The following is a 26812-nucleotide window of genomic DNA, read 5'->3' on the forward strand; positions in this document are numbered from 1 at the left end:
GGCTTTTGATGAATTTGATGAATGTGTGCTTTGGTAAGTCAACTCCCCTGTATAATTTTATTGGTAAGGCCCTGTGCAAGTCTGAATCCCTCCCCTACAAAAACATGCAGAATTACTACCTATCACGTGTCTATGCCAGAAACGGCTAAAACAGCTGTATTTCAAGTTCTGCACAAACATGAAGAAATCTGAATGGAAATTAACATGTTGGTAGTGTCCAGTGTGTTCAGAATTGGACCACCCTGAGCTGTCAGCCCCTCTGTTTTAGTCATCTATTTTGCCACTGTGACTAAAAGACCTGGCCAGAACAATTGTAGAGATGGAAAGGTTTATTTAGGGGCTCACAGTTTTGGAGGTCTTAGTCCATACAAGGCCAGCTCCATTCCTGCGGGTTCAAGGTGAAGCAGAACATCATGGAAGAGTTTGGTGGAGGGAAGCAGCTCATATGATAATCAGAAAGCATAGAGAGAGACTCCACTCTATAGATACAAAATGTGTACCCCAAAGCCATGTCCCCAGTGTCTACCTCTTCCAGCCACACCCCACCTAGTTTTGGTTACCACTCAGTTAATCCCACGAGGGGTTAATTAACTGATTAAGTTAAGGCTATGACCCAATCATTTGTCCTCCAAAGCCTCTTGCATTGTCTCACACATGAGCTTTTGGGGGATACCTCACATCCAAACCATAACACCTTCTAGTGTTAGCTTCATCTAATCCCCAGTTTAATTACAATTGCTGTGTAAGTTTCAGTTTAAAACAATATGTGTGCAGACATGCTCCTTTTCAAGATCTTCTCCCTTTTCTCCCTCTGGGTTCTAAATTCTAAACCCCAAGGGCTGATATGATTGTCCTTTGTCAGAATGAGGAGGGACCATTTTACTTCCCGGTCTTGCCTTGGTTTGTTTTACTAGGCACTGAATGGAAGTCTGTGTTTCATTGGTTCACACCACACATCACTTGGCAAAAGGGATGTCTCTCAAATTGAGCTGAGGCCTCTTTAACTTACATCAAGAGGTCTCTGCCCTGCAGATGACTTCCTGGCAGGCGGATACCCATTTGGAAATTTCTGGATCTCCTCCATCTACTCAGAAGCTGCATGTCACCCTAAGGTACTCTTACTAGCTCTTCTTTTGCGTAGATATAGCCTGTTGCCTCTTCCACTCTCTTGCTACCTTATGACCCCCAGTGCTTCTGTATGGCTGTGGCTTTCAACATATTTCTGACTTGAAGCAGAGCACATGTTGTCTTTGGGACTTCACAATTAAAGGTTTTCCATATAGTCTCCCTTCCATGGCGAATGGCCACCCTGCAGTCATTAAGCTGTTAACCCTCTTGGAAGCGCTTTTGTTTTTTTCCTGCTGAGAGCTTTCTTTTTTCCCTTTGGGGTGATGGATGAGGAAGGAGGAAAAAAAAAATCTGTTCTTCCAGATTGTATCTATCTTTTGCAATATTTCATTGTCTCACCTGGGCAGGGGTGGGGAGAGCAATTTCTTTCTGACCTTTGAGATGAATGCAGCATCTTTTTCTTTCTTTGTTATATAGCCAAGTATTCTCTGCCCAGTCGAAGCAGTTCTACAGGGCATGTGGTAAGAGCATACCAATTAATACTTTAAACTATCACCATGCTGTATACAATTAGATAAGCAAAATGAACAAAAAATTGAGCACCTGAAAACCAAACATTTCTTCTTTAAAATCCATTTGAAAGCATTTGGGACAGAAGATGTCTGAAGTTTCTTTAAACTTTTTTTTCTTTAACTTTCTAGTTTCTGAGTGATGATAACAACTATGCTTTGATTTCTCAAGAATTAACCTAGCAGGACAGGGTCATTCATCACCCTCCTGTAGACTGGCCACAGTGAGGTGGTTTTGTTTTTGCCAGTTAGTAATTTCCTTTTTTCTTTCTTTTTCTAAATACTTTTTGTTTTTTTTAGTTCTAGATGGACACACAATCTTTATTTTATTTATTTATTTTTATGTGGTGCTGAGGACTAAACCCAGTGCCTCATACATGCTAGGCATGTGCTTTACCACTGAACCACAACCCCAGTCCTTCATTTTCTTCTTCTCCTATTTATTTATTTATTTATTTATTTATTTATTTATTTATTTATTTATTTATTTATTTATTTATTTATTTATTTATTTATTTGCAGTACTGGGGATTGAACCCAAGGGCATTCACTCTACCGGGAGCTACATCCCTGGCCTTTTCTGTTTTTTATTTTGAAACATTGTATTGCTAAATTGCCTAGGTTGGCCTTGAATTTGTAATCCTCCTGCCTCAGATTCCAGAGAGGCTGGGATTAAAGGTGTGTGCCACTGTGCCCAGTCGAGTTTCTCAACTAATGAAAAAGAAGAGAAATTATAGAAAATTTAGGACAAGAAAAACAGGATCTTTGTGTTAGCTGAGTGAACTTGACCTGCTAGGTATAACATTCAGTATAACACTGGGGGAAAGGACAATGACTCTAGGGACCTTGGAGAAATTTTAAGAAACATCCATCTAACTCTTTTTATAAAGTGGATGTCAAAAGAAAAGCTACTCTGGCTAGTAATTCAGGTAGAAAGTTTACCAGATAGGTGAGTCTCAACCTTTGGCTAAAAGGAGAGTTTGGGGACTGAGAAAGGAAAAGAATTTGCAGGGGTTGGGTGGCAGTGAGAGACTTTATAGGGAAAACTATATCAACTTGAGCTGGTTGTGTGTGTGTGTGTGTGTTTGTTACTGGGGATTGATTCCAGGAGCACTCTACCACTGAGCTACATACCCAGCAATTTTTATTTTTTATTTTGAGGCAGGGTCTGGCTAAATTGCCAAGGCTGTCCTTAAACTTGCAATCTTCCTGCTTTAGCTTCCCCAGTAGCTGGGATTACCAGCATGCATTACCACATCTGGCTACACTTGAGCTATTTTGAAACCCCAGAGCTCTTGCAAAATCAAACTGAAATGGGTACTGTTGCTCCATCCTTAGAAAAGAGGGAATGTGCTGGGTGTAGTGTCACAAATCTGCAATTCCAACAATTTGGGAGACTGAGGCAGAAGGATTGTACTTTTGAGGTCAGCCTCAGAAATTTAGCAAGGCCCTAAGCAACTTAGCAAGACCCCGACTCAAAAAATAAAAAGGGCTGGGGATGTAGTTCAGTGGTAAAGTGGCCTGAGTTCAATTCCTAGTACTGGGAAAAAAGAAAAAAAGAAAAAAAGAGTGAGGGAATGTCTCATGGTATGTCCAAGGGAACTAGCTGAAATTTTAAATAAGAGAGAAACATTCTTGGCAAAACCCTAGAGGAAGTCCTTCATTTCCTACCTTCTAATCTACCAACCCCTTCATCTATACCCTCCATCTCTGCCTGTCCTCACTTTTTAGCATTTCAGCTTCCTTCACTCCACTTCCTCCACCTGTCATCTGGATTTCAATCTCTCTCATCTTCTCATGGACTTTCCTGCACCAGCATTTTCTCCTCTTTTCTGACGCATAAGCTGCTGCAGTATATCCCTTTAGTTGACATATGAGCTTCTCTTTTATTACCTTGGTTCTCAGAGTACCTTTTAGATAACCTTCTGTAAAGAGTTGCTTGCAGCCATTGTGCACACTTCCTCAAATCCTGCCCTCCTTCACTCTGGCTCCAGGCAACATCTGTCCATGCCACCTTGGTGTCTTTATCAAGGTTACAAATGATATCCATGGAGCCAATCCAGGAGTCATCTTTAGGGCCACGCCCATCTGTCCATAGCATTTGAGGGAGTTGATAACTTCCTTCTTTTTTATCTTCCACCCTTGTGTGACCACTACTTACCCCAGTGCATGTCACAACTGTCACATGGGGATTATTGCTATTTTCATATCTGCAGAAGCATTCTCTTCCTTCAGTCCTTATTGACTTGGCTTCGGAAGGGAAAGACCTTCATGAGGCAGACCTGCTAGAGATTTTGGGAGCCCCCCAGGCCCTGTTATCAAATACCCACGCCTCTCCTTTTTCCCTCTGGTGGAGGAGTCTTAGGATGCCTCCTCTTAATTCTGTAAAGTCGGGCTGGGTACCAAGAGCCTCCTATTTATTTTTTCCCAGGGTAGTGTCCTGAAATGTTTAAAGCTGTGTCCTTTCCCTGACCTAAGTAGAGCCAGCTGTTAATATCCACATGCTTTGTGTGGGGATTTGATGTACCCTTAGATGAAGCATGTGCTCACCATCTGTGGAGGTTAGCATGCACCATCTTGGGCATGCATGCACTGCTGTGGCATGCATCGCCCAGTTGCTGGGTGGGGGCTGCAGTCAAAGCATCCTATATGGCTTGTGAGTGAGCTTCTTGTTAAAGTCCACGAGCCACTTAATAGAGTCTATGGTGAGATTTTATTTTGAGTTGGAGATAGAACCCAAAACCTTGTGCATGCTAGGAAAATGCTGTATCACTAAGCTGTACCCCTGACCCGTATGGCCAGCTTTTGAGATCCAGGTGGTAGTTCTCTTTACTTCTGGCTGCCCCCAGTCTATTCAGCTGTGATCATCTGCTCAGTGATCTGGGTAGAGCAAGGCAGCAGTGGGCCTCTTGAGTGGTATGTCAAGAGGCCAGGAAAGCTGGGCACTCACTCTATTTTCACTTTCCTTTGAACAAGAGATTGCTGGCCAACAGGGTCTCTCCTGGGACTGTGTTGTGCTGCCTTTGCAGAAGCAATGTGGATTTGTAGAGACTACCTTTCTTTACCAGAGGATGGGCCTCTCATAGTACCCTACTCTCCTATCAGAGCTCTTGGTCAGGATTGGAGGAATTTATTGAACCAATCAGATGCTTTCTGCAGTGTTTTTCTAATGATAATGGCATATGCTCTCTTTCCTCTATGGTCATGTAAGTAGAGTGCTGGATGATTGATCTATAGCCAGATAATATGGAGGAAAATAATCCTTGTGCTTTGTTCCCCACATCATTGTAACTGACATTTCTCAATGTTACATCAAGTCATCTTCATTGCCTTGAGAAGAAGAGAGCTAGAACCCATAATTTTAGAGAGTTTTTAAAATTTAATTCCTTCAAATAGGGTTTGAGAGTCAAAAGAAAGGATCTGCTGGAATCTAAGTGCTATATAATTAGTACCTTGAGGAAGAATGCAACTGTCTCACCTGTTGCCTTAGGGAGACTAGGGAGATCTAGGCTAGTGGAGCAGGCATATTACTTATAGATCAAACTTAGGGGCAGGTACATTCTTATCTGGGGAACCAGGTGAACAGGAGTGGGTCAGCAATAGGTGCCTGATGGAGTATCACTGGTGGTGGTCTTGAGGCAGCCAGTGGGTGCCGGGGACCAGCCCTAGCAGCAGAGTCCAGGGGTCCTTGATGGCCTGAAATGTAAAAGCCCCAAAAGATTAGGCGGCGCAGCGTCGGCGATGGACAGCAACCACACAGACTCAGGTCAGTGTTAGGTTGCTGACAAGTTTATTGAATTCACAAGCAATTTTTATACCCTTTACAAACTTACTAAGAATAAAGCAGGGAGTTTCAAGGACAGAAGAAGAATTTGGGCATTTAGCTTGGGCATTTAGCCGACAGGCGCCATCTGGTAACATCTTATCTTACTTGACACTTCCCCACAATGAAGTATCCTTGACTCGAAACTTACAAAGGCAAGTTGTTGTATACCACCTGTTTCTCCTTGAAGTTTAACTTCTATTTGATTTCTTACTGCTAAGATTAATTATAACTTCTAGTAATTTGTTATTAATTTTTCATGACTATAATTACATGTCTATGCTATGTTAAATCATATTATACTATTAAGAACCAAGTTATTGTCTTTAGAGTAAAAAATCTTTATCTAAAAGAACTAAAACTTTTCTTTTGAACTAAATATAATGTATTTCTGTGGGAGGCTCATTACTTTGCAGAAGAAACCAGATGTAACAAATATGTTGATCACTGAAGCTAAGAGAATCACTTATATGCAACTAGATGTCTGGGAATCTTGTAAAAGTTAGCAAAAACATCACAAGACATATTGCTTCAGAATGTCCACCATTCCCTATAGGAATATTAGTGCTTTGTGTAAACAAATGAACTTTATTTTACTGGAATTGAGTTAACTCATATGAACTGTTTGTGTTCCCATCATCCTTCAACCGAAGAACTTTATTAAACATGATTAATCCGCGTAATATTGTGAGTTCTGGTGAAAAACAAAAAAGGAAGAGAGATTAACACTCTGAGGAAGGGGCTCCAGCTTTACTCAACTTACGACGAGTCCTTGCTATCGTCTTCCAGGGAAGGCCTTGGCAGCACCCAACTTATGACGAGTCCTTGCTATCATCCTCCAGAGGAAGATTACCAACCTCTGGCATGGGTCTTTATGCGCCAGGCACACTTCCCTGACATGAGTTTTATGTGCTAGGCGCCCCCGCAAGTGGGAGCCAAGCTAATGCTTGTAGGTTGTTACGCTTGGGGGAGCAGCACATGCCACATGGGTCACCTGCCCACATACTGAGACTTTGATAAGCTCTAGCAAATTGTTCCAGTCTGTACTTTCACGGGTTCTGCATACTTCTCTTCATGTTTTTCTTTCCCTGTAAACACAGGGGAATCTTAAAATCCAGAAAAGAGGTTTGCTTTTCCTCATGAAGTGAGCAATATTCTCAAACCCATCTACTAAGCAGTCTCTTCCCATTAATCAAGTGACATCACATATAAAATTTCCATATATAAATGGGCCTGTCTCTGGTAGATCACCATTTATAATGGTGAGGATCATGAGCACATAAGGAAAAGAAGGAGCTGTGGGACATACCCATGCTATCATCTGCCTGAGGTGGGGCAGGAAGTACAGGACTGGGAGACTAATCGTTGAGCCTATGTGGTTCTCACATCTGGTGGATTGCACATATGGGACTTTGTTAATTTGAGTAGAGAGGGTTGAAGGACATGGAAAACAGGATCATATCCATTCTATTCAGGTAAAAAAGAAAAAATAAGCTGGGAAAAATGAGAAGAGAGTACATGAGTTACATAGACATTTTGGGACTATTCTGAGAATGTTATGGGTTAAGTAGGATTTTAGAACTGGCCTGGGAATCTAGTGATTGTTTCTATGAGAAAATGTATTCCAGCTTTAAACTCAGGATATCTGGAACACATCTCTGTTTGTCACAATTCCAGAAAGATTCACAGGAACTTCACTTTCCCTCTAATCTGATCTCAAAGATAGGAACTATAACTCACTTTAACCCATTAAGTCCCAAGTTTTCAGTTCTATGAATATTTCGACAAAATTGACACAGAGGCATTAAAATAAGTTAGAAACCATAATCTAGAGCTTATAGAGCTTATATATGTATTTTTTCACATATATGGAAATATATATTTCAAATACTTTATTTATTCATCTCTTATTATTCTTAAAAGAATAGACCTCTAAAACATTATTTCAAAGTTACCAAAAGTGGTATATTTGTTGCACAATTTAAGTGTTTTAGGTGTTCCACATCTGGGATAATGGAACAAGAGGTTTAAGCAGAGACTCCACAGACAGAAGTAGAAACAAGCCTACCCAAAGCACATGGTAGGCAGGAGTGTTGATTTTTATCCCCATGGAGAAAGGGAATTTTATAGCAATGAGAGTAGAGTCTCTAGTGCCAGGGTTATATCCATACTATCTTTATGGAAAGAAAAGAAGCTTCTAAACAGTGGGAACAGAGCCCAGAGTCCAGGACTTTGTGGGAAAGTGGGCCAGATTTATCCAGGAGGCTGCATGTGAAGCTTGGCTACTTCCTGTGCTGGTTGGGGCTGCAAATGGCTGATAATATCACTGGAGCCTGGAATGTCTTCAAAGTCTACCTGGCACAAAATGTGACACTGATGTAGTATCTTATTTCCTTTTCATTCTAGGGACAAGTGAGACTGGATTGATGCCTGGGCATACCCTGTGTGCTCGTGATGGGATGGGGCTAAGCTTGGCTAGCACCTGACAGGTTGACCTGACAGTTGTCAGTGCAAACAGGGAAACTATTTCTCTCTGGTTTCATTGGTTAGAACATGAAACTAAGGTAGTGTTTGATCTGTCTTGTACAGATTTGGTTCAGAAAAATCTTAAGCATATACTAAAAGTGGCTAAATTTTTTCTCTATATGTATTGTATACATGTAATAATTTTGTTCTGGAAATATACATATGTATGTTATACATATAATATGTATGTAATATATATGTTTACACACACAGAGCCACGCACTGCATAATAATGGTGGTATTATTTCAGTGAGTGAAAGACGGCATAGACAATGTGGTCCCATAAGATCATAATGGAACTGGAAAATTCCCCTCAACTAGTAACTTCATAGCCATCTAATGTCATAGTGTGATGCATGGCTGATGTGTTGTGGACATGCTTTTGTAATAAACCTTCACACTGCCAGTCTTATGAAAGTATGACATACAACTATGTATGTGTCATTATGTACAGCATATAGACAACTACTACTGCTTTTATTTACTTCTTAAAATATTATGTACTCCTTCTACTTATTAAAAAAGTCTGCTATGAAACCATGTGTCTTGTTATGCTGGCAGCAGCCTCATTCATCTTATACGTACTGGGTATCTTCATTGCATCAATAGGTGATGTTAACTGACCCATACCATCTAGATTTGCATGAGTACATTCTATGATGTTCTTACAGTGATGAAATTGCCTAATGATGCATTTCTCAGAATAACCCATTGCTAAGTGACACACACACACACACACACACACACACACACACACATATGCAAGGTGTTGTGGAAAAACAGATGGATAACCATGCTCCTTCTCCTCTCTTATTTGTTTTTATTTTACTTTTGCTAGGCAAGCACTCTACCATTGAGCCCCAGCCCCAGCCCACTATTATCTTTGCCTGCCCTTATTTTCTTTGTTTTAAAAATTAATTTGATAGGTGAAAAATACCTTTAAATTACTGTAAACAGGAGGTTCATGTTTAGACAGTTTTCCCAGTTGGAATGCTGTTTTTTAAAGCAGTGTTTTCATGGCCTGCGTTCAGAGGTGTGGGCACATGGGAGCCATTTGCAGAAAGTATCTGATTACTTGTACAATTGATAGAATACAGAAACAGAGGGCAGAGGTTTAACAAGTTTCCTTTCTAAAGCAGGTTGTATAATCTTTCCTTTTATGACTATGGACAAGTGCATTTGTGAGGAAAAGAAAAGGAAGCTATGGAATGTAATGAAGAGAGAAATTTATTCTGTCTCTGAAAATATATAACACCCAAGATTTATAGAGATAAGGATGTTCACAATGATGGTTTTGGATCAAATTCTGATGAGAAATGCTTTAGACCTCTGCATTGAAAAATAATGATTGATTATAAAAGTGTCACACATTAACTGGGACTCCTCAGCACATCTACTACTGGTGATTGATTGCCTTCTAACTTCTCTATGTTCAATTTCTCCCTTTCCCAATCAATCTGTTGTTGTATATCCTGCCACAAGAGAGATCTTTAAACTGCAGATCTGACTAGGGCTCCTCTGTCTTAAAATGTTATGATGACCGCTCCTTATTGCTCCTAGAAAGGGTTAAATCTGTGATCTGTTGCCTGAAACTAGCTGTATGAATACATACACTTATATATTTTGACCCATATACTGTGAAAAAAAAGACATGTACTATTGCCAGGATTTAAAAATAGGGAAATTTGACAGAACCTGGATGCTCTGCTGTTGTTAAATAAAACTGGAAGTTCTGGAAACACTAGCTTCCATTTTTTTTTTTCCCGTAATAATTAAATGGTTCCATTTGGATGGGCATGATTTCCCCAGTTTTCTACAGTATCCTATACATTCTTTCTTTTTCATTGACATGTTCTCATTGTTCATTTATATGATCTGTTTGGTATTTACAGGCATTTAAAAATTTTCAACTCTTGGAATTGGGCTCAAGTTGGACTGCTTAGCCTCATATATAAGGAGTATCTGACTCAGGTTAACTCTGTGTGTGTGTGTGTGTGTGTGTGTATGTGTATGTTACTGGGGATTAAACCCAGGGGTACGATACCACTGAGCTAGCCCTTTTTATTTTTTGTTTGAGGCAGGTCTTGGTAAATTGCTAAGGCTGGCCTTGAACTTGCAATCCTTCTGCCTCAGCCTCCTGAGTTGCTAGGGTTACAGGCATGCACCACTATGCCCAGCTAATCAGACTAACTTTTTAAGGCTGATTTCTCACATTTTGCCCCTTGACTTTACATTCCAAAAATACAGTTTCCCCTAAGACACTGTGATTTTACCATGCCTTTCTATATTAAGAGACTTCTCAACCGACCAAAATATTTTTTCCTTCTGGAAAGTGATTTGTGATTTCCTTAGAGTTAACCATTTCTTCTTTTTTTTTTTTTTTCCTGAGCATCAAACCTACTTCTACTGTTGATTTTATATTTTGTAAATATAAAAATATATTTTGGTATATATTTTATATTTTATTTGTGTAAAAGAAGGAGGCTTTCTTTTGTGAGCCTCTGGCATAAAACTTCATGGGGGAGATCCCAACCTGTGAAGAAGAGTGGTTTTGATAAGCATGTTCAGAAGCTGGAGCTGATCTCCAGGACTGGTGTGGTCTCAGGACTCAGGGAACTAGAGGATTCTTGCTATGTGAGGTTCTGTTAGGAAAGTTAGATCAGAGTTTATGGGGGGACCAGAGGGTAAAATTAAGAAGACAGGAGATTCAAAAGGAGACATTTCAAATGGGGGATTTAAAGTAAAAGCCACCAGAAGAATAAATATAGAATTACTTTAAAAATTGCTGGGCCTGGTGGCATGCCTGTAATCTCAGCAGCTCGGGAAGCTGAGGCAGGAGGATTGTGAGTTCAAAGCCAGGCTCAGCAACTTAGAGAGAGTTAATAAAAATATTAAAAAGGGCTGGGGATGTGCTAAGTGGTTAAGCACCCCTGGGGTTCAATCCTCAGTACCAAAAAAAAAAATGGAGTTTGACCCTGGAAAATGGAGTCAGAGTGGAAAACAGGTGGAACACGGAGGTTGCCTTCCATAATTTGTGAATTTTAAAGATCAAATGCAGAGACTGGTCACATAGCTCAGTGGTAGAGCTCTTACCTAGCATGCATGAGGACCTATGTTCAATCCCCTATGTTGTAACACACAAAAATTTCAAATGCATGTAATAGTTTGATAATTTAAAAAAATTATATTTAGGAAAATATAATGTAGTAATTGTGTATAATGTGATTCTTTTCCATGACCCATAAATCTCCATGAAGAACAAAAAATTGAAAATCACTGTATTCATAGTAATTATTTTTCTTATGGAAACCAGTAAAGAAGCTGGGTTGAATACAGTTGGCCCTCTGAATCTATGGGTTCCACATCCATGGGTTTAACCAACCTCACATGTAAAATATTTAGGGAAAAAAAAGTACATCTATACTGAAAATGGACAGCTTTTTTCCCTTGTCATTATTCTGTAAACAATACAGTGTAACAACTATTTACATTGTGTTGTGTATTATAAGCAATCCAGAGATGATTTAAAGCATATGGGAGGATGTGCTTAGGTTGTATGCAAATACTCAGCTATTTTATGTAAGAAACTTGAGCATCTACAGGATTTGCTATTGAAGTAAATCTGGGACATGATTCTGCATGGACACTGAGGGATGACTGTACTGGTTAAGGTGAGACCAGCAGAGCGGGCTTGTGAAGGTAGGAAAATAGCTGATATCTTAGCTACATTTGTGTTTTTCTAAATGTAGTCTTAAAAGAACTTGTCAGACTAATGCTTGTACTTGACTTAAAAATATTAGAAGGTGTAAGATAAAAGAAAATCATACTCCTCACCCTATTTTTTCCAGCTATAGTCCTATCCTTTAGAATTAACTTCTTTAAAGTTAATCCTTTAATCTTTTAGTTCTTCTGCTGGTCTTCATTTCACTCTATCATAATATGACAGAAGACATCACATGGCAAGAGTGTGAGACACAGCATCAGATTCATCCTTTTATCAGGAATCCATTCCTGTGACGATGACATTGATCCATTTATGATCAATGACCTAATCACGTCTCAAAGGTTCCTCATCTCATTACTGTTGCATTGAGGGTTAAGTTTTCTAATGTATGAACTTTGGGGGCCACATTCCAACCATAGTGAGCCTGGTTTCTCACTCTTGCCTTCCATGTAACTGGTGTTTCTGAAGTTATGGGCCTTCCAGGGTGCAGCTGGGCAGACTCTCTTCATTCTTATCCACAGCCCTCTCTATGTCTGTTCCATGCTGTAGGCTACTCTGCCCTGCATCAATCAGCCATAAGTCTACCTTCTAACTCCCAGAAATTTGTTGAAATTCTCTCCTGATATTTTCCTTCTCTCCCACACTTTGTATTATTTAGTGTTTATATCTTTTAATTCCTGTATTACCATTTATTATGGTCTTCCGTGGGAGAGGAAATAAAGATGCACAGTCCATTTTCTTGAAGAGAAACTAGTACATTTATTTGCCTATCTCCATCTTTTAATTAGTGTATGATCTCCTTACCAGTAGGGAACATTATTCTTCGTTTTTATATATTCAGAGTATATCAGTCGCCATCTAGTCAGAAAAACAGAAGCCATACTAGAGATTTCAACAGAGGGAATTTAACATAGGGAATTGTTTGCACAGGTGTTGGAGAGTAGAGAGAACAAAAAATGGACACTGAGGTAATTTGGAAATCACTGAAGAAACTCAACCAATGCTGGTCATAGTGGGGGAATGAAAAGAAGGAGACTGGGATTGTCAAAAATGAAAATCTCAGAGTAGAATGCCTATGTAGTTGGGGCTAAGGCTTCTGAGGAGTGACTATGACCGGATTGTAGCTAACGCCTCAGAGGGCCTGAGATGAGACTGATAATGGGGCCAAAATTGCTCAGGCAGGAACTACCTGTTGCAGCTGGGGCTAAGTGCCATTGAAAAGGACACTAAACGCAAAGGAAGAAGGAGGTTGCTTGTCTCCTCATTCTGCCTTCCAGTTTCTCTGCAACATTTAACAGGAACCCACTATCAAAAGAGTCTGGGAAGTATAATTTGCAGAGTCCCTGTCCCTGTATGTGAATTTGGAGTTGAGAGACAATAGCAAAGAAAGAATACCAAAGACCTGATATAAATCTATATTTCTAGACAATATCTTTCTTGAGTGTTATGAACTTGCCTGCTTGCCTACCTTTCTTCCTTCTCTTTCTTTCTATGGTACTGGGGCTTGAACCCAGGGCCTCATACATGCTAAGCATGTGTTCTACCACTGAGACAAACCAACACCCCCAGACTTGTATTTTTCTTTATCAATTGTCACTTTTTGGTTGCCCCATGGAACATCAAAAGAAAACACAAAATTAGCAAATCATTTTTTTTTGCTGGGTGCTGTACTCCCCAAATTCTTCATGTTAACTTCAAATTGAATTAAGAAAATAGGAGCTAAGTGTTGTTTTCCAGAGGAGGGGTATTTACCAAAACTGAATGGATCATGTTTTTACCAAGACTTACCTTCTCATCTTCAACATTGTCCAGCCACTGAAGCCCAATCAGGAGTTATTCTTTACAACTTATCCCTACATCCCACTTACTGCATCTTTTATTTTTATTGTCCAGGGTCTCATCTTCTCTCCCAGATTATCTTTGCTATTCCCTCAATCAGACCCTGATTGCATTTTATATTGACCATTGTAATTACCACCTAGCTCGGGATCCAACTACTATTTTAACCTTCTGTTGATTATGGAGTGATGTTTAAAATTATATAATTCTGATTAGATCAATGTTGAGGTTATATCCTTCTGGATAAAGGTGTTAGATAAAGGTGTGATTCTTTGAGTGTAAAGTAGAGAAGGGAAAGCTTTCTTCAGCAAGTGTCAGTGACTGACAGAAAGTAGAAAGAAAAGAGGCCTGAATATGCTCATGAACATGTTGAAATTACTGCATTCACATTTTGTGCAAGGGTTGAAGGGTGGTATGGAGAAGCAGAAGAAAACGATTGATCTTGATGCTTAGAAATTGAAAAGGTGAGATAAAAAGAACATGAGGTAAAGATTGGAAAGAGAAGAGAGAAAAATTTAGTATCATAACTTTGTTTCTAATGAGTTGGCAAGCAATAGGGTTTTGCATCAGTATAAAGGAAATTATTTTTTATAAGTCCCAGAAGTGTCTGTAGCCATCCCCTAAAAAGATGTAAAGAAAAAGATCCTAGCTGATACTGTAAAGAAGAAGAGAAAATGTAGAACAGGAAATGAAGTTAAGATTCCCTTTTGAAATTCAGGAGAAGACCAAAGAAAGTTACAGGAAATTTTGGAGAATTGCTGTGTGTGTGTGTGTGTGTGTGTGTGTGTGTGTGTGTGTGTGTGTGAATTCATTAACAAGAGAAGTGCTACCATTTTCAAAAACCTGGGATGGCAGCTTCTGACATCTAGAAAATGATCCTGAGGCAAAAAATAGTGCAGACATGGCTGGAGGCATGAAGTAAGGACTGTGTATTAAATTTGCTTTCTGTGTGGTTAGGTCTGGTATGTCCTCTATTTGAAAATAAGAGAACTAAAAATAAAGTAAGAAAAGCATGTACATTGACATCCAGTAAAAGACGAATGGCATTACATCTCACTCTAGTAGCAATAGTTATAGGTGAACTAATTAAAAGTCAAACCAAATCAAAGGACAGAGGAAAACCTCATTTCCTGAGCTTGGAAATTTACCTTTTTGAGTAAGACAGAAGATTTATGGGAAAGAGGATGTAAATCTATTCAAAATTGACTGCCACGGTGCTGCATAAGCATTTGAAGATGGTGATAGGAAAAAAAATCAGAAAATACCTAACATAAAATAGCCATTTTATTGTGATATGACTAAAAATATTGCCATTAAGTCTTTGGAGCTGGTTAGTGGGAGGAGTTTGGAAAAGTTTGGAGATGTTGGCTTGAAAAGCCTTAGAATGTAAGAGAAGCTTAATGGGTGGTTCTGGTAGGAGCTCAGGAGAGCAGAATACCAACAGGAATACAGATAGTAAAGATCATGCTGAAGAGGTTTCAGAGGGAAATGAGGACTCTATTCAGAATTTGGCTAGAGGCCACTCATGTTATATATGGCAAAGAGCTGGTCTACTGTGTGAGTTAGCTTTGTCATTAACATAGAACAAACATATTTGTGTCTTTCCACATGTCAGAATTTATTAAATAACAATATATATACAGGCTACACCACTTTCATCAGTTACAGTTCACTGAATACCAGGTGAGTCACCTGGTAGTCATAATCCGGGCAATCACAGGTTCTTTTATTACAATCTTAATTTCTAATATCTGTAACACTCAAGCCACACATCACACTTTACACACTCTTATATATAGGTTATTACAGAAAGACTAAGAAAGGGTTAAAGCAGCCACAGGGCTCAGGAAGCTGAACTGAGAGTGAAGGCAGAGGAGAGCTATGAATGCAAAGAATCACTGTAGGTGGTCAGACAGAATTATGATCCAGTCCAACACTTGTTCAGGGTGTAGAGCTGTCAAGGTACAGGACCTTATTCTAGGCCAGAGTCTGGACAGACAGAGGTTTCAGAATGTCAGTGGAGTGGGTTTTGTGTGCTCATCACAGGGAGGGGTAACCATGCTCCATGGAGGCCTCATGGGACAGGAAATTGGAGATTCAATTTTCCTGGGCAAGGTCATGATAAGTGACCAGGTGATGGGGTCAGGGTGACACTGTGTCCAGTCTTAGGGTGCTCCCCCTTTTAAGGGCCTCTAGTGAGAGGTTTGCTTCATTTGATGCTCTGATGTGTTTGACAATCTTGTGGGCCTGGTTTTTACAACATGAATTTGATAAGCCCATGTGTCCATTTGCTTCTGATGAGCTTGATAAGTCCACAGGTGGTCATATTTATTAGCTTGATTAACTTATTTAACAATTTGTGCCTTCTGATTGTGGTAGGCAGATGGTTGTTTACTTGTACAACAAGGTGTAGAGTCATTCTACTTCAGCACTTAAAACAGAGAAGCTTATGGAAAACTGCTTTATAAAATGGAGTAACACAAGTTAAGGGATATTATGGGAACTACTATTCTTTCATCATGGAGTAATGCAAAGCAGGGCACATCTACATTTTGCCCATGTCCTGAACTTTGTGTGAAGCTGAATTTAAAGTTGATGGACTAATTAATCTGGTGGAGAAAATTTCAAGGCAGTATCGCAGTCACTTAGTGGCATTTTGCTGGCAGCCTTTATCCAGGTTTACTGTGAGAATCAGAAGAAGGAAGGAGAGAGGGAGGATTTTTAAAAGATGCCCTTCAACAGATGAATGGATAAAGAAACTGTGGTATATATACACAATGGAATATTATTCAGCCGTAAAGAATAATAACATGGCATTTGCAGATAAATGGATGAAATTGGAGAATATCATGCTAAGTGAAATAAGCCAAGCCCAAAAAACCAAAGGCCAAATGTTTTCCCTGATAAGTGGATGATGATACATAATGGGAGTGGTGGGGTAAGAGAAGAATGGAGGAACTTTAGATTACGTAGAGGGAAATGAGAGGGGGGAGGGAGCAGGGGTATGAAAGAGGATGGACTGAGACAGACATCATTACCCTATGTACATGTATGATTACACAAATGGTGTGAATCTACATCGTGTACAACCATAGAAATGAAAAGTTGTACCCCATTTATGTACAATGAATCAAAATGCAGTCTGTATAAATAAAAAACAAATTAAAAAAAAAACTTACACTTTGGCCAGAAAAGTGCATAGAAACTGGGACCAAGAAAGGTATGGTTGTTGAAGAGATTATAGTCACTAAAGAGATGTACTTTGCACAGAGATAATAGACAAGATGGCTTGAGAGCATCTCAGGAATTTGTAAGACCACATCCATTGCAGGTTCTAGGGTATTGAAAGGAAAATTCCTTTGAGAGGAGATCATAGGGGAGGGGGGTACCCCACTTAAACAGGGGTTCTGCAAAGTTATCACCATGCTTAGCCACCCAGGCATTCAGAAGCTTCTGCAGCCATGATTACAGGAGGCCCAGCTACTGCTTGAGCTGATGGAAGACTTTGGCATCATCCACATAGTGCTGGTTCTACAGGAATGAGGTTGCTAGAGTTAGGGACTCATTGAGGCTTCCACTTGGATTTCAAAAGAAAGCCTTGGAGGCCAGGCAAAGTGGAGCAGGGTTGGAATCCTGCAGGTTGTCCCTGAGAAGGCAATGCATGAAGTTGTGAGAGTGGAGCTGAAACTGGAATGGAGACCCAAGACATTATGAGATGACAGTAGCATGGACTATCTGCTGAGAAAAGGTGCTGGCTGTGGAGATGGCCAGGCTAAACAAGAGCCGATGTATGCTGCAACTGACAAGACCAAAGGGGTAGGCCTGCCCAAGACCTCTGGAGAGAACATCTTGCTACTGTGCATCCTGGATGCTGTATGTGGAGTTATAGGACCTGTTTGCCTAGCCGCATTCAATTTTGCTTTGGCCCCATCACTTCTTTATGCCCTTATTCCTCCCTTTTGGAGTTGGAAATATTTACTCTGTGCCATTGCATATCGGATATATGTAAGCTGTGTTTTACTTTTATAGGGGCTTGCAACCAAGAGTTTGCCCGGAGTCTTAGGCAATGCTGAAACTGTTATAACTATTGGACTCTTAGAGTTGAATTAAATGCATTTTGCACTATGAGAGAAATATGAACTTTTGGGGACCAGGGGTGGAACATTATTTTTAAATATGAGGTGCTGCCCAAAATCTCCTGTGTTTTTATTTTTATTTATTTATTTTTGTGGTGCTGGGGATTGAACCCAGGGCCTTGTGCTTGCAAGACAGGCACTCTACCAACTGAGCCATATCCCCAGCCCTTCTCCTGTGTTAATGAAGGAATGGTCAGAGGTAAAATGACTAGACAGTTGCAACCTAATCAGTCCATTTTAGTTTGAATGGACTAGGTGGTAATTGTAGGTAGATGGGGTGAGACTGGAGAAGGTCTGCCACTGGGGGCATGGCCTGGAAGGGTTTATCTTCCCCTTTCTTTTCCTGCTTTCCTGTGTCTATTTCCTGAGCAGTTTCCCTTTACCATGCCTGGCTGCCATAATCATCTGCCTCATCTTGAGCCCAGAGCAATGGAATCAACCCATCATGGACTAAATCTCTGAAACCACTAGCCATAAGAAACTTCCTTTCCTCTAAGTTGTTCCTGTCAGGTATTTTGGGCATAGCAATACAAAACTGAGTCATACAAGGACATTGATCTAGAAATATGAAGGCCCAGGTCTAAGTCCTTGTGTCACTATTGAATGTGACTGTTTTCTCCAAGTCTCAGTGTCCTCATCTGCAAAACCTCATCACCTGAATTACTTCACAGTGTTGCTATGAACATCAAATAGAATATATGAAAAAGTGATTTGTAAACTATGAAGTATCTTTCCGTCTTCATTCAGTGAACATACATTGAGCACATAACATGTGCCAGGTATTTTGTTAAGTTTTATAATACAAAGCCCTGGGGAGCTCACAATCTATGGGAATGTCAGATGAACCCATAAATTATAGTGCCTTACAATCTATAACATAAAAGATTCGAAGGGCTTGTAGAAGATTGAGGAATCTTAAGATTCCTAGCCCTGTAGTGCCACTTGTTGGAAGTTTACATAATTAGATGACTTCAGATCTACTGTACTACATGTATGGAGGATAGGAATGTGGAAAATGGGGATCCACCTTTAGTATAAAATGAGCTTTGTGTAAATTAGAAGAGAAATCTCTTCTAGATAGATGCAAAATGTGGCCATCCTCCAAAGATGAATTAGAAAACGATATCATTTTTGGTGGACCAGTTTAGCCCTGACCAGGGCACAAGACAGCCAGATTGAAATCATTTATTATACTATAGGGGGCCACTGTTTCAGGCACAACTGGAATCAGTAAACGTGATATCCTGGTAACAGTATGTTTTTGTGGTTCTTGCATTTGAAGATGACAATTAAAAAATCATAGCAGAGTATACTTTATGCACACATTATATATGTGCATGCAATTTAGGAAAGAATTTAATTTATGAATTTCACCTACACAAACAGACAGATGTACTCCTGGGAGGGACGGGAACCCTTTGCAAAAACTGGAAAAAATGCTTGCTAGCTTTAATCAAATTTTGTAGATCTGTATCAAAGCCCACATAGGAACCCAGAAACTACTCAGTAGGTAGAAGTTTCTTGCAGCTATTGGTCATAAGGGTGATGGAATTGCTGGGAAGTCAAACAGAAGATGTGAGCTAATTCAGATGTCGGCAATGGCAGGCATCTAATATCATGCCTTGGTGGGAGTGACAGAGAGGAGTTAATGTTACTGGAGCCCAGAGGCCAGAGTCACTCTAAGGAAATTGAAGTACAGCAGCCTAGGCAGAAGGAACTGGCACACACAGAGATGGTGTCATTAATGGAGATGTAACTGAAGGCAGATAAGGAAAGGGAGAAGTCTCCTTGGCTCTCCTTTCCTTACTTCTTCAGTCTCTTTCCTGTATCTTTCCTGGCTGATTCCAGATCCTCCAACTAAAGGGAGCCTTGATAATCAACCTGCAAGGACTTGTTCCCCTATTACAGAGTAGGCTCGGGGAGAGGAGGAGGGACACCTGAGGGCCAATATGCTCAGGACTAGTACAACAAAAGGGAAAAAAAAAGTGATGCTAGCTGAATAATCAAGAACGACTCAAAAGTTCCCCCCCCCCAAATAAAGCTTTATTAACAAAAGCAACACAGAGAAAGGATTTCAGATTTGCATCTAAAATATATCAATTATGACTACAAGTCCATATATCAAAGAACAGAGAATGACAAAATGAATATAAACATTTAAAGCATGAAAGATGAGCACTTTGGTTGCTATCACCGAGACTAGCTAAATAGGCCTAATACTGTGGTCTTAAAAAGTACATATGCTCCATGAAGGTCAAGGTAGGTTTCCCCAAGAAAGTGATATTTAAGCTCAGAGAAGGAAAACATTTATTTTATTTTAATTAAAAAAAAGTACACATGATCCAGTGAAGAATTCCTTCCTGCATTTTGTAACAGGTATCAGTAGTGTTGGGAAGCTGCCAAAGTAAAGAATAGTGGTAGCCTCAGTCTATCGAAAATCAGAGCAGCGTAATGATGAGTTATGACAAGATCCCCTGTTTGAGTCTCTCCCTCCAACTCCAGGAAAGGAGTGGATCTCAAAGGAGATCTCTCAGAAACAGCCCATTATTCACTGTGTGAGCCCCTATGGTCCTTTAGTCCTGGATGTGAAACGAAATCCAGTGAGTGTAGTTGTGGATCTGGATGCCTGGTGCCAATATCCTACTAAGACAAGACTATCTTGTCTTTCTTTAGATTACCCAATGTTATAGTTTGGATCTGGAATGTCCCTCAAAGGCTCATGTTTTGAAGACTTAGTCCCCAGCTGGTGGCACGATTGGGAGGTGGTAGAAATTTTAGGAGGTGGGGCCTAGTTGGAGAAGGTGGGTCACTGGGGGCATGCCTTTGAAGGATATATTTTATCCCTGAACCCTTCTTTTTCTTCTTCTCTCAATTTCTCTCTCTCTCTCTCTCTCTCTCTCTCTCTCTCTCTCTCTCTCTCTCTCTCTCTGCATCCTAGCCACCAGGAGATAAGTAGCTTTGCTCTACCATGCTCTCTTCACCATGATATTCTGCCTCACCACAGGCCCAGAAACAACAAAGTCAGCTGACCATGGACTGAAACCTCTGAAAGAATGAGCAAATTAATTGTTCTTCTTTACACTGGTTTTCTCAGGTATTTTGTCACAGTGATGGAAAGCTAGCACACCTGCTCTGCTCACTCTTATGCAAACATCTTCTAGGGACTATCTATCCAATAGAATTTTCTGTAATGATGCAAATATTCTCTCTGTGCTGTACAATGGGGAAGCCACTAACCACATGTGGTCACTGAGCACTTAATATATAGCACTGTAACTGAGGAACTGTGTTTCAAATTTTAATTTTAATTATTTAGAACTTTTATTTTTTGGTACTGGGGATTGAACCTTACTAGGGGTGTTTTACCACTCAGCTACATCTCTAGCCCATTTTTTTTCCATTTTTAAATTTTATTGATACTTTAATCTGGTGCAAAGTGTGGCCATTAGGTTACAAATAATTCTAAAACAATGTGGAGACTGCATTAGAAAGAGGAATTTATACTTCTAGGGCCTTTTATTTTTTTATTTTGGAACAGGGCCTCACTAAGTTGCTCAAGCCGGCCTTGGATTTGTGATCCTCCTGCTTTAACCTCCCACATCTCTGGGATTACAGGTGTGCACTACAGGCACCTGGCAGTTATTTACAATTTAAATTTAAATTTGTACATGTGGCTAGTGGTTACTGTGTTGGATAGTGTTTCTCTAAAATATTGAGACTGAGTCTTTTATTACCTCACTGGTTTATTCCACAAAAGGAAAAGCTTTCTTGTGCCTTCCCAGTAATCTCAGGGATTAAGTTAATTAACTCAAACCAGCAAGGTAGACTGAAATTTCACTGAAACTGCAGACTTTGTTGATAATTCTGCTGTTTATGTCCCTAGTGCTCCATGCAGCTGGGGAGATTTTCAACCTCTCTTGCTGATGAAATCAGGGGAGACAGAAGCCCGGGTGGAAAAGTCCCTTTCAGGTGAGTCTAGAAAGGGTGAGCACAAGGCAGCCCTCTAGTCCTTTCAGGGCCACAGAATGGCGTGGAGATGAGGAAGGTTTTTGGTTTTTGTTTTTTCCCTGAGAGAGGCACAGAAATGGCTAAGAGGTAACTATACCATCTCAGAGGCTGCTGTCAAAGACAACGGCCAAAGCCCCAAACAAAACAATAACAACAATTCAGAACCAAGACAAGGTACATCCCGTAGGATGCCAGTGGAAGGCCCAGCATGACAGTGAGCCAGAAACCTTGTTGTACAAAATTATGATTCCTCATAGGGCCACCTGGACTGTATCATCCCCCTTTGGATGAAAGGACCAGAGAGGAAAACCCTGGATAGTCTGGACTTAATTTAAATCAGAAAAATACAAAAGTGACCAAAGTTACTTCCCCAGAGAACTCAAGTTACAGAGCAAAATGGAAATAGCTAAATAATTGTTATTCTTGCATGTGGGTTCTAGGAGTATGATCAAGTATATTTACAGCAACTTTGGTGGTAATGGTAAAAGCAGAGGGGGAGAGAGAAAGAGAGGGAGGGAGGACATGCATGCATGAGAGAGTAAAACCACAGATAAACAATAAAATAAAATGATATCTCCTCAATAAAAGAATGAATAATGTGGAATTGCCGTACAATGTACTAATATGTCACACTGAAAATAAGTGAACTACCTCTGTGTCAACCAGTGTGGACACATTTCCAAGATATTGAATGGGGGAAATCAAGTCACAAAAGTATGTATAAAAATGTTCTATAAAATAGTGGACAAAACTGAGTAATACTGGATCTGGGGATATATTAAGTGGTAGCAACTATATGAAACAGCGGAGGAGCCAGGTGTGGTAGTGTATGCTTGTAATCCCAGCGGCTTGGGAGGCTGCAGCAGGAAGATCACAAGTGTGAGCCCAGCCTCAGCAACTTCATGAGTCCATCTCAAAAAATAAAAGGGGCTAGGGATGTGGCTCGGTAATTAAGTGCTCCTGGGTACAATCCCCAGCACCCAAACAGAACAAAACAAAACAGAACAACAACAACAACAACAACAAAAAAAAAAAACAGTGGAGAAGTGAGAGACTCCAGATAGTCAGTACCTCTGGGGACAAGAGGGTAGGATTGGGGAGCAGCCCACTGGGGCATCCGTGGAGATAGCAATGCTCCTTTTGTTAACCTGTGTGGTGATTATTGTTTTTATAATTAGAACAATTCAAAACACTGAGAAAATAGTATATGTACATCGTGATGTCATTTCTTTAGAATTTATTTATTTTTGGTTTTAATTTTTAATTTAAATATTTGTGGTGTTGGGGATCAAACCCAGGGCCTCACACATGCTAGGCAATTGCTCTACCAAGTTATACCCACCCCCAGCCCCGTGAAGGTTAAAATCATGTGTTGTTTCTAGTCATATGAGAGCCATAAAGTATACCCCAGTCCAGAATAGTGATGAATTCAAGGGATACAGAACAAAGGATCTTCAGAGTTCACAAGGGCTTTGTTTGAAGTAGTCATTTTCATTTTTTATTTCTGTAGCTGCATGGCATTTGTTATCTTTTTGTATGCCTGAGCTATTTGCCAAAGTTATAAAAAGCAGCAACTAGTGTGGTTTCATTGGAGGATCTGCCAGGAACTTAGACTGCAGGGGCCAGAGTGGGGAGCACAGGAGGAAAGGTGAGTGCCAAGTCACCTCTAGGTACTTTACTGCTATACAGAGTCAATGCAATTCCCATCAAAATTCCAATGAAGTTCTTCATAGAAATAGAAATAGCAGTCATGAAATTCATTTGGAAAAATAAGAGGCCCAGAATAGCCAAAGCAATCCTTAGCAAGAAAAGCAAGACAGGAAGCATCACAATCCCAGAACTTAAATTACACTACAGAGTTGTAGTAACAAGACAGCATGATATTGGTACCAAAACAGGCAAGAAGACCAGTGGAACAGAGTAAAAGACACAGAGACAAACCCACAAAAATACAGTTACCTAGTACTAAATAAAGGTACCCAAAACATAAATTGGAGAAAAGATAGCCTCTTCAACAAATGGTGCTGGGAAAACTGGAAATCTCTATATTGTAGAATGAAATTTAATCCCGATCTCTCACCCTGCACAAAAATCAACTCGAAGTGGATCAAAGACCTACAAATCAGACCAGACATACTAGAAGAAAATGTAGGCCCAGTACTCCAACTTATTGGCTCAGGAACTGACTTTTTTTTAAGAAGACTCCTAAACTGCAAGAAGTAAAGTCAAGAATCAATAAAGGGGATGATATCAAACTAAAAAGCTTCTTCACAGCAATGAAAACAATTAAGAACATGAAGCGAGAGCCTACAGAGTGGGAGAAAATCTTTGCCACCTTTGTCTCAGATAGAACATTAATTTCCAGGATATATAAAAAACTTGAAAAACTTAACACCAAAACCACAGATAACCCAGCCTGGCATGGTGGCGCATACCTGTAATCCCAGCAGATTGGGAGACTGAGGAAGGAAGATTGTGAGTTCAAATCCAGCCTCAGCTACTTAGCGAGTCCAGGGAGACCCTATCTCTAAATAAAATATACAAAAGGGCTACGGGTGTGACTCAGTGCTTAAGGTTCAATCTCTGGTACCAAAAAACCAAACCAAAACAAAGCAAATAACCCAATCAATAAATGGGCAAAGAAATTGAACAGACACTTCTCAGAAGAAATACAAATTGTAAACAGGTAACTTACCATTACACCAGGTACTAAGGATAGAAAGAAGTTTGTGGAAAACCTGAGTTCAGAGCAGGACAGCAACAGGGATGTGCAACTTCTGCTAGCTTAGAGAAAGTGAGAACCCCAGTACCTCCTTTTTTCATTTGTCGGACCCATTCTCACTGATGTTTTCCACCTGGAAGACTTTGGTCTTCTCATCTATTTTGGCTATCTTTTTCAACAAGTAGAGACCAAACTGGAAAGAATTGAAAATTTCCAAAAACAATCCATGTAAAACAAGTCAGGGGTTATTAAGAGCCCACTTAGCATCCTGCAGTATTGTTTGCTAATTCTGGGGAGGCAGCCTAGGCCAGGAGTTAAGGGTACGGGTTCTGGAATCAGATCGCCTGCATTTCAGTTCCAGCCCCCCCAGTTTCTAGCCATGTGTTCTTGACCTAGCTGCCTAACCTCTCTATGCCTTATTTCCATTGTCTATACAAATGTGACTGACAATAGTTAGCTTATGTATGTGTTGGGAGGAAGAAATGAATTCTTGTATGTAAGGCTCTCAGAACACATACTGTGTAAGCACATCTGTTATTATTAGTTCTAGCCTCAAGTTTATTTAAGTTTCTAGGGCTAAATAAATACCTTAGAAACCATGTCGGAAATTATCATAGCAATTAACCAGTTGAAGACATTGGGACATGAATGTGGGGAGCATTTGGTGGGGTTGGGACAGAGAAAGAAAATAATCAGGTAGAACAAGGTAAAGAGATGAGGATTAAAGGTTAAAAAAAAAATACAGAAGTCCTTAGTACAAAGAGTCCAATGGTTAAAAACAGATGAAACACCAGATGACAGCGAATACATTTCACTGTGTTTGAAAACTCTCCTCACCACTCTTCAAGCAAGAAATTCTATCCCGGCCATGTTGCTCCTATGTATTTTCCTCTTAAGAGAGTGTGAATTTGAAGTTCTTTCTTTACATATTGTATTTTTGTAATGACTGGAATGGACAGAGCTAGATATGAAGAAGGGAGAAGGTAATGGTTTATCACCTAGAAAGAACAGTGGAAGTTATTAGCACATGTGGGACCAAGTAATATATTCTGGAAAGGGGATGTGAACTTGTTTTGAAAAAGAAAAAGGAAACACAGATTCCTGTGTGAGTTCACTCTGATTCACAATAAAAAGACTTTATAGACATTTAACCATCTAGTTCTCTTTTTTATTTGCTGATAGTGAGGCCTAGAAAGCATATAATTTGTTACTTTACATTTTTTTCAGGCTTATTTCAGTATCTAGAGGTCTGAAAAAATATTTTTTATAATATTTATAATATTTCTAATAAATATTATAATATTTGTAATAATATTTTTATTATTATGAGGCAATAAATGGCATGTATTATATCTAGGATATTTTAATTCCATTGAGATTATTTATACTTTAGATGCATATGTTACTATGCTATGGGTTATTCAAAGAAAGGTGAATTGATGTCCTCATTAGAGAAGAAGGTGAATTGATGTTCTTTGCCTATTACAGTCTATATCAGAGGCTCTTTAGGAATATGACAGTTTTCTGTAGTGCTCAAGGTCAAGAATTTAAAATTAAATTTCTAGAGAAAAATAGCTCCTGCATAATTCTTTAGACTGGCTAAACCTTTCATCCTATTCATTAAAGGCCTAATTAGTGTCAGTCATGATTCTGAAGACACCGAATCTAATGATGGACTTTTTGGGGAACACTTTATTAGGTTGTAATTAAGTGGTTTCCTGTGTCATTGTGTCCATTGGCATTGACTTATGCTTACTGATTTCTTGGACTGTGTGTTTTCCTCCATAGTTATCAATCTGAAGTGGTTTTCTTCTCCTAAGAAATGCCAGGACACTGGGTGCTATTAAAGAACTTCGTGGTGATTGCACTTGGAAAGCGTTTTAGACAAGGAACTGGCCTAAATATGTCCCCTCATCTTGTTTTACTTGGTTTATTTATCATTTCTTTTAGTGTTGAACACAAGAAATCTCATATACATCTTAGTGTGTGGTCTCAGGTTGGAAGGAATGACTTGGCAGGATTTTGAGAAATATTAAGAGCTCCTTTGGATCATTTATGTACTCAACATAATGGAAAAATGGCACAAAACTCTCAGAAATTGCAGCTAATTTGTAAGAATAATGAAAAGGGATCTACTAAGACAGTGTGTTTCACTACCTGGAGGTGGCTTAACTTTAAAACTTAAGTTAAAAAAAGAAATCACTAACCACAGCAATAGCAGACAGTTTACCAGGACAGACATTTCTAATTAATTCCTAGGCTATTACACCTTGCAGGCCAATCCAGATGAGCAATAAAGTTAGAGAGGAGTGATGGAGAACATTTTCCTTTTTTGACTCTCAGCATAATCAGTCATATTTTTCCACTCCTTTGGTTAGAAAACAGAGTTGCAAAAAT

This window comes from Sciurus vulgaris (assembly GCF_902686455.1).
Source record: "Sciurus vulgaris genome assembly, chromosome: 5".
NCBI lineage: Eukaryota > Metazoa > Chordata > Mammalia > Rodentia > Sciuridae > Sciurus > Sciurus vulgaris.